Raw genomic sequence first — 17,548 nt, 5'->3', positions numbered from 1 at the left:
TTAATGCACCAGTATTAAGCTTACCTGATATAAAAAGACCATTTTACCTTTTTGTAAATACAGACAAAGAGACTGCTTTTGGAGTACTGACCCAGGAATGGGCTGGGAAAAAGAAGCCAGTAGGATACTCTTCAAAACTCTTAGATCCTATTAGCTGTGGGTGGCCTACCTGTTTACAAGCAATAGTTGCTGTAGCTCTGTTAGTAGAAGAAGCAGGGAAAATTACTTTTGGGGTAAATTAAAAGTTTATACTCCACATAACATAAGGGGAGTACTACAACAAGAAGCAGATAAGTAGATTACAGACGCTAAGCTATTGAAATATGAGGGAATCCTAATACATTCTCCTAAATTAAAGATAAAAACTACAAGCTTGCAAAATCCTGCTCAATTCTTATATATGGAATGAGGATTTAACCCATGATTGTATTCAGTGTATAGAGTATCAGGCTAAAATACAGGAGGACTTAGAAGAGGAAGAGTTATTAGAAGGAAAAAATTATTTGTAGATGGTTCCTCCCGGGTGATAGGAGGAAAATGAAAATCAGGGTATGCTATAATAAATGGGAAAACATTTACAGTAAATGAATCATTGGATAAAATGTGGTCAGCTCAGGCCTGTGAATTATATGCAGTCCTTAGAGCCCTATAGATGTTAAAAGGAAAATTGGAACCATCTATACAGATTCTATATATCCGTATGGAGTAGTCCATACCTTTGGAAAATATGGGAGGAAAGAGGATTAGTAAAATCACACGTGAAAGGGTTAATTCACGAGTCATTAATAAGACAAACTAAGGGCAATAAAAGAACCAGAGAAAATCGCAGTAGTACATGTTGGCTCAAATAAGGAGAAATAATTTAGTGGCCTTATTGATCCTAAAGGAAATACAAGCAGATAGTCCCCCCCCCTCCCCAAAAAAAAAAAAACAAAAAAAACACAACAAGAGAGGCTAAAAGCTTTACTATACAAGAGAAAGAAAGGACTGGTGGTACAACGGCCCCCACTAGATATGGCAATACACCAAATCAGTCCAGGAGATAAAGTTTTAATTAAAACATGGAAAGAGTCGTCTCTAACTCCTCGATGGGAAGAACCTTTTCTTGTTTTATTAACAACAGAAACAGCAATCTGGACAGCTGAGCATGGATGGACCCACGCAAGCAGAGTGAAAGGACCAATCTATGACACAGAACCCCAGTGGAAGGTGTCCAAGACTTTGGATGATCTAAAAATCACTCTAAGAAAAATGTAGAACTGTTGTTTGTCCTTTAACAGATAACTCAGTCATTTCATTGTATGCTTTATATGTATAATGTATAAGTATTTTGCATTGTATATGAATATTGGTGAACTCACTCTTCCTATGAATACCTTTGAAGATAATTGGGAGATAGGTTTGTGAGCAATCAAGCGGCTAAAATTTAAAAAGGAATTATAGATAGAGAATGGGGAGACTTATAAAGCAAGGAAAGAGGAGGTTCCCCTGAAGAATACGACTGCTGCCAAAATCATACACCCTGCTGCTCAAAGCAAAAGAGTAGGCGAGGGAGGCAGAGGCGTACAGCAGTGGGGCTATGAGAATGACCTCCGAGGTGAAATCACCTTGACCTTTGTCTCCTAATCTGGAAGGCCTCACGAACCTATACTGAAAGTGCACACTGGATTCAGAAAGTTCAAACTTAATTCAGATTGGCTATGGAAAAAAATAAAAATAAAAAATAAAAAAAAATACAAATAAAAAAAAGAGGAGGAAAGGGGGGGCTAAGAAAGAACTTGAAAGTATTCATTCTGGAAAATGAGTACACCAACAATACTGAATAAGATAATTGCAGCAATGTAAAACTGCTGGAACAATTGAAAGGAAAAGAACCTATTTTAGCTCAAAATGCAGTGATACGGTTTGATGAACAAGATGAGAAAAAAGAAAAGGGGGGATTGTGATAAAAACGAGTGCTGTATTTGTTAATCAAACCGACTCGAGACAGATGTGTCAGTGTTTTTCAGTGTTTTGCTTTCTGAAAACTATGTAGTTTGTAGAAGTCTCAAAATAGATGTATAAATGTTTTGTTTAAGAACTTTGGAATTTGTGCAAATTGGAGCCACAGCGCTTAGTTCTAACAACTGGACAATGAACAAGATAGCAGTGACCTTCTAAGAAACTGAAAAAAGAAAAATAAGTGAAAATCTCCTCTTAAGTGCGCATGATCGAAGCTGAAGAGGACTACAGCCCTTTTCATCTCAATCACCAGGTGGCAGAGAACGACCCCCACACAACAGCCAGCGCAGCCCAGGAAGAGAAAGAAAAACACGAATGCAGAGATAAGAGACAATAAAAAGTGGGATCGGGAGGCCCCCGTTTCACAGCTTTGATGGAGCGAAGAGTCCCGGCCGCCCAGTGCTGTTTCATTTGTTTATTGCTTGCTCAATAAATCTTTTACTGTTGGTAACGATTGGTGTGTATCATTCTTCACACCTGTAACACTCCTTACTTTCTCCGGATCATGGTCCTGATCTTTAGGATCAAATGTGGGATCATACAGCATTTCTGCCACAGCTGTTTCTCTCAAATACTGGATGCCTTCCTCTAGAGTTTTCCATCTTTTCATCTTAGGTTGCAGATTGCTATTGTAGGGATATCTTTCCTTCACAGCAACTAGCATTTGTTGACAGAGGGTGGTGATTCCCTCCATATACCTGCTGATCCCCCTGTTGACAGCTGGATCTCAGGCAATGTTTCATAGTTGGTGAGCTTCATTACTATCAAGGGACACACTGTTAGTGCTGCGGATATCAGGGTCCGAGTGGATTGCTCTCGGGCGGGGAGCACGACAGGACTCAATACATGAATGATCAGGCTTTTTTTTTTTTTATTACCCGGACAGCCTTATTCTTATAGTGTTTAAGACAGGGGCGTACAGAGAATGGCACACAATCATTGGCTGAGAGCCTCAGAGAAAGACAACTTTAAGCAGTTCCCAACAATTAACAGCAGTGAGAAACCATCCTGAGGGAGGTAACTCTTGATATCATCCTAATCCTAAGAAATCCAAACAGGAATGCGTCGGCAGAGGGTGTGAAAGGCAGTGCTGGCAGGGCGTCCCCTGTTCAAAGTGCACTTTTCCTCTCCCACTCGCCAAAGACCATCTCCTGCTTCTGCTTTTCTCTAGGTTCACACAGTGTACTTTCCCCTGAGTGCCGTATCAGCGTGGCCAGCGCATAACACAGAGCCCAAAGGAAAGCTAAACAGACTAGACTACCAAGGACAGCTTATTCTAAAAATACCTATAGTTACAATTATCAGCAACCCTGTGAAGCCTTCTTCACTGAAAGCAGGGTGAATAACATAATCACAGAAGTTTCCCATAGATGTCTTGGCAGCTTGGGTTGCTCAGCTGAAGCAGTTCATGTCCGCTTTGAGTTGTTTGTCACTTGGCCTAGGAGCATCATGACCTCCTATCAACATCTAATACCTTTCCATGAGCATATAGTCTGTGCTGCAGTGCAAACTGTGCTCGTACATATCACCGTGACTTCCCTGCTCCTGCAGCCATTTCCCAACATGTTAGCCCCGTTGTCCCAACAGCGAAGCAACCAAGTGACAATAGTCTCATCTGGACACCAAATAAACTCCTTTCTTGAGCCTTGGATCTCAGTCATTTTCATGGATAGACAAAACGTGGTATCTTTGGCTCCCTCATCATCCTCATCATCTCTAGCACCTCCATGTCTCTCACTTTTCTTTGTTGCCTTTCACGATGGTGGTGGTGTTGAGCCCCCCCCCCCCCCCCCCCCCCCCCCCCCCCAATTGCCTGAATCTTCCTCTTCTTTCACCACCTCTTCTTTGCATTCTAGGCATGAGGACACACGTTTCCATTTCTGACCTTCCACAGGGGCAACCGACGTTGATACCGGTGCTTCCTGTGACTGGTCAGGTGAGACTGGGAGGTTTTCCTCTTTGGTTTGGGCCTCAGTTTGGACACTCTCTCTCTCCAGAACAGTATATATACCTCAGTAAGCATAAGCCAAGCCCCAGATAAGCTATTCCATCTCAGATCTTTCTGAGCCGCAACACCCCTTACTAAGATACAGGCCTAGCTTCTCAGGATCCTGCAAGTATTCAGGAGTAAGATCCCATGGCACCGGGGGTCCCCATGCTTCTAATTTCTTTCCTAAAACTCTCCACTTTCCCTACCATTCAACATTCTCTGTTTCTGGGAAAAGCTTCTTCCACATGATGTAAACCACTATTATAAGGGATACATTCAGGAGCACTAATATCCCAATCGTTAACACAGTCCCTAAGCTGTAGTCTTGAAAATTCATAAGGAAGTGAGAGGGGAACCCAGACACCCATTCAAACATTGTACGGTTTGTTACCATCATATCGTTTGGTAACATGGTATTGTTTGTTACATTAGCTGGGCTGCCTAGATATCTGGCAGGTGCCTCCATCACTGCTTTCAGTCTATCATATAGGGACCAAACTCCATAGATCATACTGGCAAGCTTAATCAAGTTCCAGTAAGTTTTGAGCATTAAAAGGGAGAAAACAATGAAATACAATCCCTGTAAGTGCAGTTTTAACAGAAACAGACACATTTTTCTTTTCTAAAACAAGCTGGCAGCACCCAAAAAGTTTACAAATATCCTGGAAGAATTGGCAATATGCCTCGACTTCAAGGCCATGTTTTTAAGTACAGCTCCTGCAGCAATGATAATCTTTCTAACGAAGTTCTCTGAGTGCAGAGAGATTCACTGTAAAAGTAAGGCAGCTAAGTAAAGCAGCTAACAACTCCTCGAGCCCTACGCTGGGCAGAATATCAATAATATAACAAAAATCATAAAACCACGACAGCTTGTCAGCAGTGCTTGCTCCTTAGCCATCTGTCCTTTCTTTTCCCTTTCCCCCTTCCCGGGGCACGGGTCCATAGGTCCCCTGCACCAATCCTCACAGAACCAGGCCAAACCAGCCCATAAATCTTTGACACTCAGGAAGACAAAGGACTAGACTCGTCTTTCAAAAGATTAGGTGTGGAGATAGGAAATAGGATACTGGTTTTGGTGTGGTTCTTTTTGCCACTATTATGTAATTCTATAGGGTGGTGATGCACCTTTGTTGGAAGGGGTAACTTTTGGAGATGTATGTTTTAAACACTGGAAAAACGGGCAACAGGAGAGGAGTTGGGGAAGGGTGAAGGGGACCTTCCCATTCGAGTAACCAGTTTGGTGGATCACTGTGCCAACCATAAGGGGTTTGGTGCCTTCACAAAAGAAATGCCCGCAGGCTCCTCAAGGGTGGTGCATGAAAAAGATATAATGGGTACGCTGTAGTGGACAGGGCAGAGGGGGAGGTAAGAGAGATCAGCCAGCTGCCTAATAATTGATCAGCTCAGACATGTGAATCATATGCCTTCAATCATTTCATCTCCATAAAGGAGAGGAAAGAACTATATGGAGTGGTACATACATTTGGAAAAATGTGGGAGGAATGGGGATTAATCAATAGTAAAGGAAAAGAATTGGTTCATGAAAAACTGATCAGACAAGTTCTGGAAAACTTACTGTTACCTACTGAAATTGCAATAGTACATGAAAAAGGGCATCAGAAAGGGAATTCGATTGCCCAGGGAAACTGAGTAGCAGAAAAAACAGCGCGCAAGGCTGCTTTATGGTCAAAAATTATAATGAACTATCTTGAGCCCGAAGTACCTCCTCCTCCCCAAATCAGATATTTAATGAAAAAGAAAACTTTAGGAAATTAGACGATTGTATGGGAACTGCTGAATCAGAGACTAAACCACTGACTGGTCACCTGAGGTGAGCACCAAGTCAGCCATTGGGGCACAGGTGAAGGTGATATACCTGTGTGATTGGAAGGCATGGAGCCTGGCTCCACCTCTCCCAAACCCCATTTAAGGGCTGACTACCACCAGGGAAGGGTCTCTTCCTGGAGATCCCTCCTATGTGGAGTCCCTTGTGAGCCTTGACATCCTGAAGGTGAGCCATCCTATCTTTTGTATTATTGGTATCCTATCTATATAGAACTACACAAATTATACTATCATCTGTACTATTTTGTTGTGAAGTACCATCCTTGGGAGTTAGTTACCCCACACATGACAAGCCAGGCAGCTCTGGTAATAATAATTCATACTTACTAAATATGTCCTTTATTTGGAATATGCTGAAATGGGCCAGGGGGGAGAATGTTACTCCCCTAGAACAGACAATCCCTGGTCTAATTCCAGGGTTCATGGGGTCACCCTACTATGGGTTGGCATCAGTCATTGAGAAATGGGGACCCATGCAGGTTCCAGGGACTGCCTCTCCCTCCCGTCTCTGCAGGTAAAAAATTGCTCCCGTCTCTGCAGGTAACCAATAGAGGGGCCCTGCCCTCAGCCAGGGGAGGGAAAGGGATAATAGGGTGTATTGGACTGTGTGGATTAGATGGCCTGGCACATTAGAGCCACAAAGATGTAAGGCACTGGTGGACACTGGTGCACAGTGCACTCTGATGCCCTCGAGTTATAAAGGGACAGAATTGATTCATATTTCTGGAGTGACTGGGGGTTCTCAGGAACTGCCTGTGTTGGAGGCAGAAATAAGCCTCACCGGTAAAACCTGGCAAAAGCATCCCATAGTGACTGGACAGGGGGTTCCATGCATACTCGGTATTGACTATCTCAGGAGGGGACATTTCAAGGATCCCAAGGGATACCGATGGGCTTTTGGAATAGCTGCTGTAGATGCAGACAACATTCAGCAGCTGTCTGTTTTACCTGGCCTGTCAGAAGATCCGTCTGTTGTGGGGGTACTGAAAGTGAAAGAGCAGCAGGTACCTATCGCTACAAAAACGGTGCACAGACGGCAGTACCGCACCAACAGGGATTCCTTGCTCCCCATTCATAACTAGATCCGTCAGCTAGAGAGCCAGGGAGTGATCAGCAAGACTCACTCGCCTTTTAACAGCCCCATATGGCTGGTGCGTAAAACCAGTGGAGAATGGAGGCTGATGGTAGATTACTGTGGCCTGAATGAAGTCACACCCCCGCTGAGTGCTGCTGTGCCAGATATGTTGGAGCTGCAGTATGAACTGGAGTCAAAGGCAGCCAAGTGGTATGCCACCATTGACATTGCCAATGCATTCTTTTCTATTCCTTTGGCCACAGAGTGCAGACCACAGTTTGCTTTCACCTGGAGGGGCGTTCAGTACACCTGTAACCGTTTGCCCCAGGGGTGGAAACACAGCCCAACCATCTGCCATGGGCTGATTCAAACCACACTGGAACAGGGTGGGGCACCTGAGCACCTCCAGTACATTGATGACATTGTTGTGTGGGGTGATACAGCAGAGGAAGTTTTTAAAAAAGGAGAGCGAATAATCCAAATTCTTCTGGGTGCTGGTTTTGCTATTAAACGGAACAAAGTGAAGGGACCTGCCCAAGAAATTCAGTTCCTGGGAGTAAAATGGCAAGATGGACGTCATCACATTCCAGGAGATGTGATTGACAAAATCACTAGTATGTCACCACCCACTAGCAAGAAAGAGACACAGTCTTTTCTGGGTGTAGTAGGTTTTTGGAGGATGCACATCCCAAACTACAGCCTCATAGTAAGCCCCCTCTATCAAGTGACTCGAAAAAAGAATAATTTTGCATGGGGTCCTGAACAGCAGCAGGCCTTTGAGCAAATTAAGCAGGAGATAGCCCATGCTGTGGCCCTGGGGACAGTTCGGTTGGGACAGGATGCGAAAAACATCCTCTACACTGCTGCTGGAGAGAAAGGTCCCACTTGGAGTCTGTGGCAAAGAGCCTCTGGGGAGACCCGAGGCCGACCCCTTGGATTTTGGAGCAGAGTGTACAGGGGTTCAGAGGAGTGCTACACTCCAACTGAGAAGGAGATTTTGGCAGCATATGAGGGGGTTCGGGCTGCCTCTGAAGTAATTGGTACTGAGACACAGCTCCTCCTGGCACCTCGACTGCCAGTGCTGAATTGGATGTTCAAAGGAAAGGTTCCCCCCACCCATCATGCTACCGATGCCACCTGGAGTAAGTGGATTGCACTGATTACACAGCGAGCTCGGATGGGGAACCTCAACCGTCCAGGAATCCTGGTGGTGATCATGCAGTGGCCTGAAGGCAAGAAATTTGGAACATCCCCATCAGAGGAGATACCACGTGCTAAAGAGGCCCCACCATATAACGTACTGCTAGAGAATGAAAAGACGTATGCCCTCTTCACTGATGGATCGTGTTGTATTGTTGGGAAGCATCACAGATGGAAGGCTGCTGTGTGGAGCCCCACACGATGAGTTGCAGAGGCCACCGAAGGAGAAGGAGAATCAAGCCAATTTGCGGAGGTAAAGGCTGTCCAGCTGGCCTTAGATGTGGCTGAACAGGAGAGGTGGCCCATGCTATATCTTTATACTGACTCTTGGATGGTGGCAAATGCTTTATGGGGGTGGTTGCAGCAGTGGGAACAGGACAACTGGCAACGGAAGGGTAAACCTATTTGGGCTGCTGAACTGTGGAAAGACATTGCTGCCCGAACAAAAAGGTTGGGTGTAAAGGTGTGCCATGTAGATGCTCATGTTCCTAAGAGCCGGGCAACCGAAGAACAACAAAATAACCATCAGGTAGATCGAGCTGCCAGAATTGAGGTGTCTCAGATCGATTTGGACTGGCAGAACAAAGGAGAGCTATTTTTAGCTTGGTGGGCCCATGAGACCTCAGGCCATCAAGGAAGGGATGCGACCTGTAAGTGGGCTAGAGACCGAGGGGTGAACTTAACTATGGATGCCGTTGCACAGGTTATGCATGACTGTGACACATGTGCCATAATTAAACAGGCCTAGAGGATGAAACCCCTCTGGCAGGAAGGGCGATGGGAAAAGTATAAATATGGGGAGGCGTGGCAGGTTGATTATATCACCTTGCCACGAACTCGCGATGGTAAGCGTTACGTGCTCACCATGGTGGAGGCGACCACTGGGTGGCTTGAGACATACGCAGTACCCCATGCTACTGCCCGAAACACCATCTTAGGGCTTGAGAGACAAGTCCTATGGCGACATGGCACTCCAGAGAGAATTGAGTCTGATAATGGGACTCATTTCAAAAATTCTCTTGTGGATATCTGGGCCGAAGAACACGGCATTGAATGGATCTACCATATCCCCTACCATGCACCAGCTGCTGGTAAGATCGAGTGCTACAATGGGTTGTTAAAAACCACGTTGAGAGCAATGGGTGGTGGGACATTCAAGCACTGGGAGAAGCATCTGGCAGAAGCCACCTGGCTGGTCAACACTAGGGGATCAGTCAACCGAGAGGGTCCTACACAGTCCAGCTCCCTACAGACCATAGAGGGAGATAAGGTCCCTGTGGTACATGTGAGGAGCATGTTGGGAAAAGCGGTGTGGGTGCTTCCATCCTCTGGAAAGGGCAAACCTTTCCGTGGAACCGTTTTTGCGCAGGGACCTGGGTGCACCTGGTGGGTAATGGATAAAAATGGGGACGTCCAGTGTGTCCCACAAGGGAATTTGATGCTGAGGGAATGCAGTCTGTAATTACGTGTGTATGTATGTGTATATATATATATATATATATGTTTCTATGTAACTTATGTGATTACTGTTTGGTTATGTATAGATGTGTGTTAAGCATGATGTGATGATGTGGAATAAGGGGTGGAATGTTGTGGTTTTGTAGTTTTGATGCTGGTATTCCACATCAGAGCATCATGCAGCAGTTAAGGAGTTAATGCTGTGGGAGCAGCAGAGGGGAGGGGCGGAGCTCGGCACCGGATTCGAGGTGGTGCTCAGTCTGGGCTCGTTGCTCTGGGCTGCCATGGAGGTTCAGCACGTGTGCTTCCCCTGCCGGTCCTCCTTAACGTAAGCTCACAGCTTTTGGTTTGGAAATATTTATCTCTCTTTCTCAATTGTTCTATTTTATTAGATTTAGTAAAGTTACCGTTCCTTCTCAGATCGTGCCGTTGTCTTCTTGTAGACCCATCTCTTCCCGCTGTTTTCCCCCTCCCCCTCCCGGAGCGCGGCTCTGCTCGGGCAGCCGCGCGGCCACTGACACAGTTTCTTTTTCTCTCCCCTCTCCCTTCTCGGTTTCCCTTGGGTCACTGTCACAGACGCCACCGTGACAAGCACATTGATTCTGGTCAAGGTAGTCATTTTACTTCACAAATCATACAGAAACTAATGCACACTCTAGGGATTAAGTGGGAGTTTCATACCCCTTTGTTGTGGTTTTGTGGTTTTGATGCTGGTATTCCACATCAGAGCATCATGCAGTAGTTAAGGAGTTAATGCTGCTGGGAGCAGCAGAGGGGTGGAGCTCTGCATCGGATGCCGGGTGGCGCTCTCCTTGGGCGCGTTCCTCTGGGCTGTCATGGAGGTTCAGCACGTGCGTGTGCTTTCCCTGTAGTTTCCTTCTTAACATAAGCTCACAGCTTTTGGTTTGGAAATTTTCTCTCTCTTTCAATTGTTCAATTTTATTATATTTAGTAAAGTTACCGTTCCTTCTCAGATCGTGCCGTTGTTTTTGTAGACCCATCTCTTCCCACTGTTTTCCTCCCTCCCCCTTGAACATGGCTCTGCTCGGGCAGCCGCGTGGCCACTGATGCAGTTTCTTTTTCTCTCCTCTCTCCCTTCTCGGTTTCCTTTGGGTTACTGTCACGGATAACATCGTGACACCCTTGGCACCCCTTGTCATCAGAGGAAGTTGAATGGATGAAGCAGACAATAAAAAAACCACCTGATTAAGTTGAACTTGGACATTCAACTACCTTAGACCAAGTGTTTGCCCTTGGCACTTCTCAGAATGCAGACAGCACCAAGGAGAGATGTGGGGGTTTCCCCACGAGATGTTTGGATTGCTAAATAAGAGAAAGAAAAATGAGATAACAGTTTGAAACTAAATATGTTTATCTTAAACACTATATGCTCGGGTTCTTGTCCCCCTTATCTCTCTGGAGCTGTGAGGACTGTTAGTTAACACAAGCACCAACTTTGGAATTTCTTCTTTAATCAGGGATGCGGATCAGATGGCTGAAGTCATGGCATCCATCAATATGATTAAAACGTGCTTTCCTTTATTGCCCAAACAGTCATACATGCATAGCACTGAGACAGGGGGTGTATAGGAAAGAGCATACACTCACTGGCAGGAAGCTTCTAGGAAAAATGCTTTTCCTCCAATTAGACTCTGCCATCACACGGCTTATTTGAACTTGTTTTTGTTTTCTTCTGGAAGTATCCTAGGTTCTCAGCCTACCATTCACATGCTGTTTATTTGGCTCCACAGCTTCTGCCCTAAATATATTTTCTAGTATTCCCACACATCTTCACCCATGCCAAGCCAGAGATTGGATCTTTTAAGGTAAATAATCCCCAAGGATAGAACTCAAAAAGAAGTGCAGAAGATGGTATATTTAAGTAGGACTATATAGAAGGTACACAAATAGTAAGAAAAAGAAAATGACTCACCTTTAAGATGATAAACACACTGGGTCTGCTGCTTCTAGGTCTTTCATTCAGGTCCCGCGGGGTCTCGTGGAGTCTCTATGTCCACCCCTGCAGCGACTGAGAGTTTGTCTTCAGGGCAGCCTTGAGAATACCATTGTAACGTTCGATAAGGCCTGTCCCTGTTGGATTATATGGCAGGTGTAATCGCCACTCAATATTATTTACTTCAGCCCAGCGTTGTATCACTGCACCCGTGAAATGACTTCCTTGGTCACTCTCGACGACTTCACATGAAATCACAAGACACGTGCATGGCAATAAAGGGATCAGACCCAGCCAGCACGGGTTCACCAGGGACAGGTCGTGCTTGTACAACCTCATCTCCTTCTATGACTGGGTGACCAGACAGGTAGATGAGGGAAAGGCTGTTGACGTAGTCTACCTGGACTTCAGCAAGGCCTTCGACACGGTCTCCCACAGTATTCTCCTGAGGAAACTGGCAGCCTGTGGTGTGGACAGGTTCACTCTTCTCTGGGTGGAGAACTGGCTGGAGGGCCGTGCCCAGAGGGTAGTAGTTAATGGAGTTAAGTCCAGCTGGCGTCCTGTTACGAGTGGTGTCCCCCAAGGGTCAGTTTTGGGGCCCATCTTGTTTAATATCTTTATTGATGACCTAGATGAGGGAATTGAGTGTACCCTCAGTAAGTTTGCAGATGACACCAAGTTGGGGGGATGTGTCAAACTGCCTGAGCGTAGGGAGGCCCTTCAGAGGGATTTGGATAGGCTGAATAGCTGGGCTGAGCTCAATGGAATGAGGTTCAATAAGACCAAGTGCTGGGTCCTGCACTTTGGCCACAATAACCCCATGCAATGCTATCGGCTTGGGGCAGAATGGCTTGAAGAATGTAGAGAGGAAAAGGACCTGGGGGTGTTGGTTGATGCTCGGCTCAACATGAGCCGGCAGTGTGCCCAGGTGGCCAAGAAGGCCAACAGCATCCTGGCCTGTATTAGAAATAGTGTAGCCAGCAGGAGCAGGGAGGTGATCATCCCCCTGTACTCAGCTCTGGTACGGCCGCACCTCGAGTACTGTGTTCAGTTTTGGGCCCCTCACTACAAGAAGGACGTTGAGGCCCTGGAGCGTGTTCAGAGAAGGGCAACAAAACTGGTGAGGGGTATGGAGCAAAAGTCTCATGAGGAGTGGCTGAGGGAGCTGGGATTGTTTAGTCTGGAGAAGAGGAGGCTCAGAGGAGACCTTATTGCACTCTACCACTTCCTGAAGGGGGGTTGTTGTGAGGAGGGGGTGGGCCTCTTCTCCCTGATAAATAATGACAGGACGAGAGGGAATGGCCACAAGTTGCGCCAGGGAAGATTTAGATTAGACCTGAGGAAACATTTTTTTTCTGGAAGAGTGGTCAGGCACTGGAATGGCCTGCCTAGGGAGGTGGTTGAGGCACCATCCCTAGTGCTGTTCAAGAAGCGTTTAGATGAGGTGCTAAGGGATTTGATTTAGTACTTGGGTAGGGATAGTGATAGGAGGATGGTTGGACTAGATGATCTTGTAGGTCCTTTCCAACCTTATGAACCTATGAACCTATGAACCTATGAACTTGCGGTGTCCCGTAGGCAGCCATCAGCCTTGTGAGTGCCTTTATAGTGTATGCCTGGTTGGCTTTTGGTACTGGATAGACCTGCATTAGCCCACTCGCGGTGTCGACACAGGTTAGGGCATATCTCGCCCCCTCAGACCGAGGGAGGGGCCCAATATAATCAACCTGCCACCTCTGTAGAGGATTGTGTCCTCTAGCAAGATGGGCTGTAGTTTCAGGCAACGACCTTGGTGTTATCTTAGAGCAGGTGTCACAGTCTCAGCATGCTTGAGCGATGTCCGATAGTTGTATGGGCGGTCCCCACCTTTTAGCGGCAACCCACATGGTCTTCCGCCCAGCATGCCGCAGCTTTTGATGTAGCCAGTAAGCTATACTCTCAGATGGTGAGTTCTCAACCCATCTAACTCGGGCCAGTGTGTCGGCTTCATCATTTCCTGGTGACTGTAGGGGTTGATGACCAGAAACATGGTAGACATGTACAGTTTTGTGTTTAACTTCATTCCATATGTCTAACCACATATCTTTGTCCCAGATCGGTTGGGAGTGGATAGTCCAATCCTGGGTGGCCCACTGTGCAATCCAAAGAGTGAGTCCCTGATACACAGCCCAACTATCTGTGCAAATATTCAGGATACCATCACCAGGTTCTTTGGTTATAACCATCCACACGGCTCGCAGCTCTGCCCACTGGCTGCTTTGACCATCCCCCTCTTCGAACCATAACAGCATCTTGGCCTGTATTAGAAATAGTGTAGCCAGCAGGAGCAGGGAGGTGATCATCCCCCTGTACTCAGCTCTGGTACGGCCGCACCTCGAGTACTGTGTTCAGTTTTTGGCCCCTCACTACAAGAAGGACATTGAGGCCCTGGAGCGTGTTCAGAGAAGGGCAACAAAACTGGTGAGGGGTCTGGAGCACAAGTCTTATGAGGAGCGGCTGAGGGAGCTGGGATTGTTTAGCCTGGAGAAGAGGAGGCTCAGAGGAGACCTTATTGCACTCTACCACTTCCTGAAGGGGGGTTGTGGTGAGGAGGGGGTGGGCCTCTTCTCCCTGATAAATAACGACAGGACGAGAGGGAATGGCCACAAGTTGCGCCAGGGAAGATTTAGATTGGACCTGAGGAAGCATTTCTTTTCTGAAAGAGTGGTCAGGCACTGGAATGGCCTGCCTAGGGAGGTGGTTGAGGCACCATCCCTGGCGCTGTTCAAGAAGCATTTAGATGAGGTGCTAAAGGATTTAATTTAGTAGTTGGGTTGAGATAGTGATAGGAGGATGGTTGGACTAGATGATCTTATAGGTCCTTTCCAACCTTATGAACTTATGAAATTATGAACTTATATTGTGTCTGTGGCAGGATGGTACGCTACTGCTCTCCACTTACTTGGGTTGCCCTTGCTGGACCCATCCGTGTACCAGGCATCTTCAGGAATAGGATAGTTTCCTTCCTGGACTGGACACTTCTGTGGCGGAACAACCAAAGTTTGTTTTGGTGCATCACTGTGATACGTTATGGGACCTAGAATCTTCTGGAGCTCTTCATTCAATGGTGAGGAAGACAGACTACTCCTCTGACTGAGATAGGTGACCCATCGTGCCACTGTCTGTGCCTGGGCCACCCCTGTCTTAGGAAGGTGGCTCAGATTTTTACCCACCCCTGAATTGGCAGAGGGGTCTTAATGATAATTTAGGCCGTCTGGGTTACTGGCTCTACCGCTTGTATTGTGGAATAGGCAGCCAAGAACTATTTTTCAATCATACTATATCTTTCCTCTGCTCCATGCCAGACCTGAGACCAAAATCCAATGGGGGTCCGAACAGAACTCTGACATTGCCACAGGCCCCAGCCAAAGCCATCCTGAGTTACGTGAACATCTAGCTCAGCTGGTAGGGTAGGATCAAATATACCCAATGCCTGGGCTTGTTTAACCGCCTGTTTAGCCTGTTGGAAAGCATCCTGTTCACCCCCAATCCCATAATTGGCCCTTTTTGGTAAGTCTATCTAAAGGCCTCAGCTGCGCCAAATGAGGTATAAAGTAACACCAATATCCCAGTATACCCAGGAATTCCTGCAGCTGCTTTCGTGTTGTAGGAACTGGAAATGCCTGAATTTTATTTACGATGGCGCTAGGTAACACTTCGGTCTTTCCTGACCAGATGATTCCCAGAAATTTTACAGACAGGCCTGGACCTTGCACTTTTTGAGGATTGATAGCCCATCCTCTTTCACTTAGGTAGGCAGTTAATGAATCTGCCGCCTCACTTACTGCTTCCAGTGAGTCAGATGTTAACAGGTGGTCATCAATATAGTGGTATAGGTTCATATCATTCGGTTTTCTCCAATCAGCCAGGTCGTGCGCCACCAAATTATGACACTATGTTGGTGAGTGTATGGACCCCTGTGGCAGGATCTGAAAGGTCCACTGCCAGTCTCCCCACGTAAAAGCAAATTGATCTTGTGATTATTTAGTAATAGGTATACTAAAAAACGCATTTGCTAAATCCAGGACACAATGGTAGGTTTTAATTTCCCTACTAAGAGTGTCCATTAAGGAAGCAACATTGGTTACGGCCGCATGGATGGGCGGCATGACCTTATTTGGTTCCCTATAATCCACCATCATTCTCCATGTTCCATCCGACTTCCGTACTGGCCATATGGGGGAATTATATGGGCTGTGTGCAGGTCTTATAATACCTGCTTTCTCTAATTCCTGCACTGTCTTTGATATTTCTTCTTGCCCCCCCAGGAGTCTGTACTGTCTTACATTAGTAATCCGGCAAGGTTTCAGCAACCGAATGGGCTCATGTTTCGCATGGCCCCTCAATATTGTCCGTATTGCTTGGATACTAATGTACCTCTGCCATAGTCTGAACTCTCCCACAGTCGTCTGGAGAGCCAGACCCCATAGAATGTCTATGCCCAGGATATATTCTGGAATTGGGGCAATCGACACCTTATACTCCTGGGAAGGGATACGCCCAACCCCCAATTTCAACCATGTTTGGGTGACTGGAATAGTCTGTCCCCCAAACCCACCAATCATCACTCTATTACCCTTAAATTTCATTAGATCTCCATATATAATTGATGTTTCTGCACCAGTATCCACTAGAGCCATCAATTTCTGCACATTTGTCTTCAATCAGAATATTGTTAATTCTACATAGGGCCTCCGGTCACATCTGGAGGCCCTATGGAGAGCAGTGTTTTTTGTTAATCCATGAACTTTGCCAGATCCAGATCTTTTTCCACAGGTGGCTCAGGCACTGTAGCCTGCAACACCTGCGGATGTTTTTTCCTTCTGTTCAGTATTATGAAATCAGCCAGATTCCAGGTTGTCGTCAGTGTTTCTTGTATAATTTTTACTCCCGATTTTTTGGGAGCACTCTGTAATTTTTGGTCATTCCTAAGCTGTTTCCACAGCTGTAACAAAACATGGTTGGGTTGCCCATCAATTTTGGTAAATGTAACCCCGGCCCATAGAGGTCGTTAAACCTGAGTTTTTGAGATGCCCATACAGGGCCTGATTGGGGTATCCGTGGATCAGGCTTTTTAGTTTTAATGGGGAAGGCCTCAGCTTCTTCCAGTATGCGGACGTTGCACTTGGTTCATATGCGCTCCATTTCTCCTAAACCTGCCACCAACTGGGCTGCCTGCTGTATGATGGTTCTGAGGCCACCAACGGATTTAATATAGAAACTAATGTCCCGTATAGGTGGGAGGGGGCCTGTGCAATATTAGGTCTTGCATGCCTGCTGTAATTCTCTCTGTATCGGGGCTTTCAAATGTATCTGAGTACATAGACTCCCTCATACCTAACTCCCAGATGTATGTCTGGAGGTCCCCCATAGAGGACCACAAACCGGTGTTGAGGGGAATATCGGTTTTGTTATGCCATGTTAGGCGGCATGCTGCCATCAACCAAGCTATAATAGGATGGTTTTCATCATTGTCTTGGACGGCTGTGTATAACCTTTGCCTCAAGGCTGTGTGTATGGTTATGGACATTAATTTTGACATCTCTGTCCCATTCACTAGTACACTTTCGGCTCCTGCATCCCATAACCTTAGGAGCCATGATGGTATGCTTTCTCTTGGTTTTTGATGGAACCGCTGAACTAGGTCCATCAACTAACTAGCTGTATATGGACGTGCTGTCACACAAAGGTAGGTTTCAGCAGGGGGCCATTGGTCAGGAGGCACCCCTGCTGGTCTACCTTCTGTCTTCTTCATTTTTTGAGTTATAACTTGTCGGATCTCAATTGGAACCATCATAGATAGAGTTTCGAGATCTGCCTTAGAGATCTTATTTTTTGAAATATCTAAGTTTGCCTTTTCTGATTTTTGGATATCCTCTACCAATATACTCTGTATTTGTCTTGTGGGGACATTTAGGCCAGGCTTTTTGGTTGTTAATGTACCCAGCTGTTGCTCAAGTTTCTCAATACGTTCGCTCAGTAATTG

This window comes from Cyrtonyx montezumae, unplaced genomic scaffold, assembly GCF_038088225.1.
Source record: "Cyrtonyx montezumae isolate F1298 unplaced genomic scaffold, pur_monq_1.0 scaffold_101, whole genome shotgun sequence".
NCBI classification, from domain to species: Eukaryota; Metazoa; Chordata; class Aves; order Galliformes; family Odontophoridae; genus Cyrtonyx; species Cyrtonyx montezumae.
The sequence above is the reverse complement of the archived record's forward strand: the minus strand, read 5'-3'. Positions refer to the sequence as shown.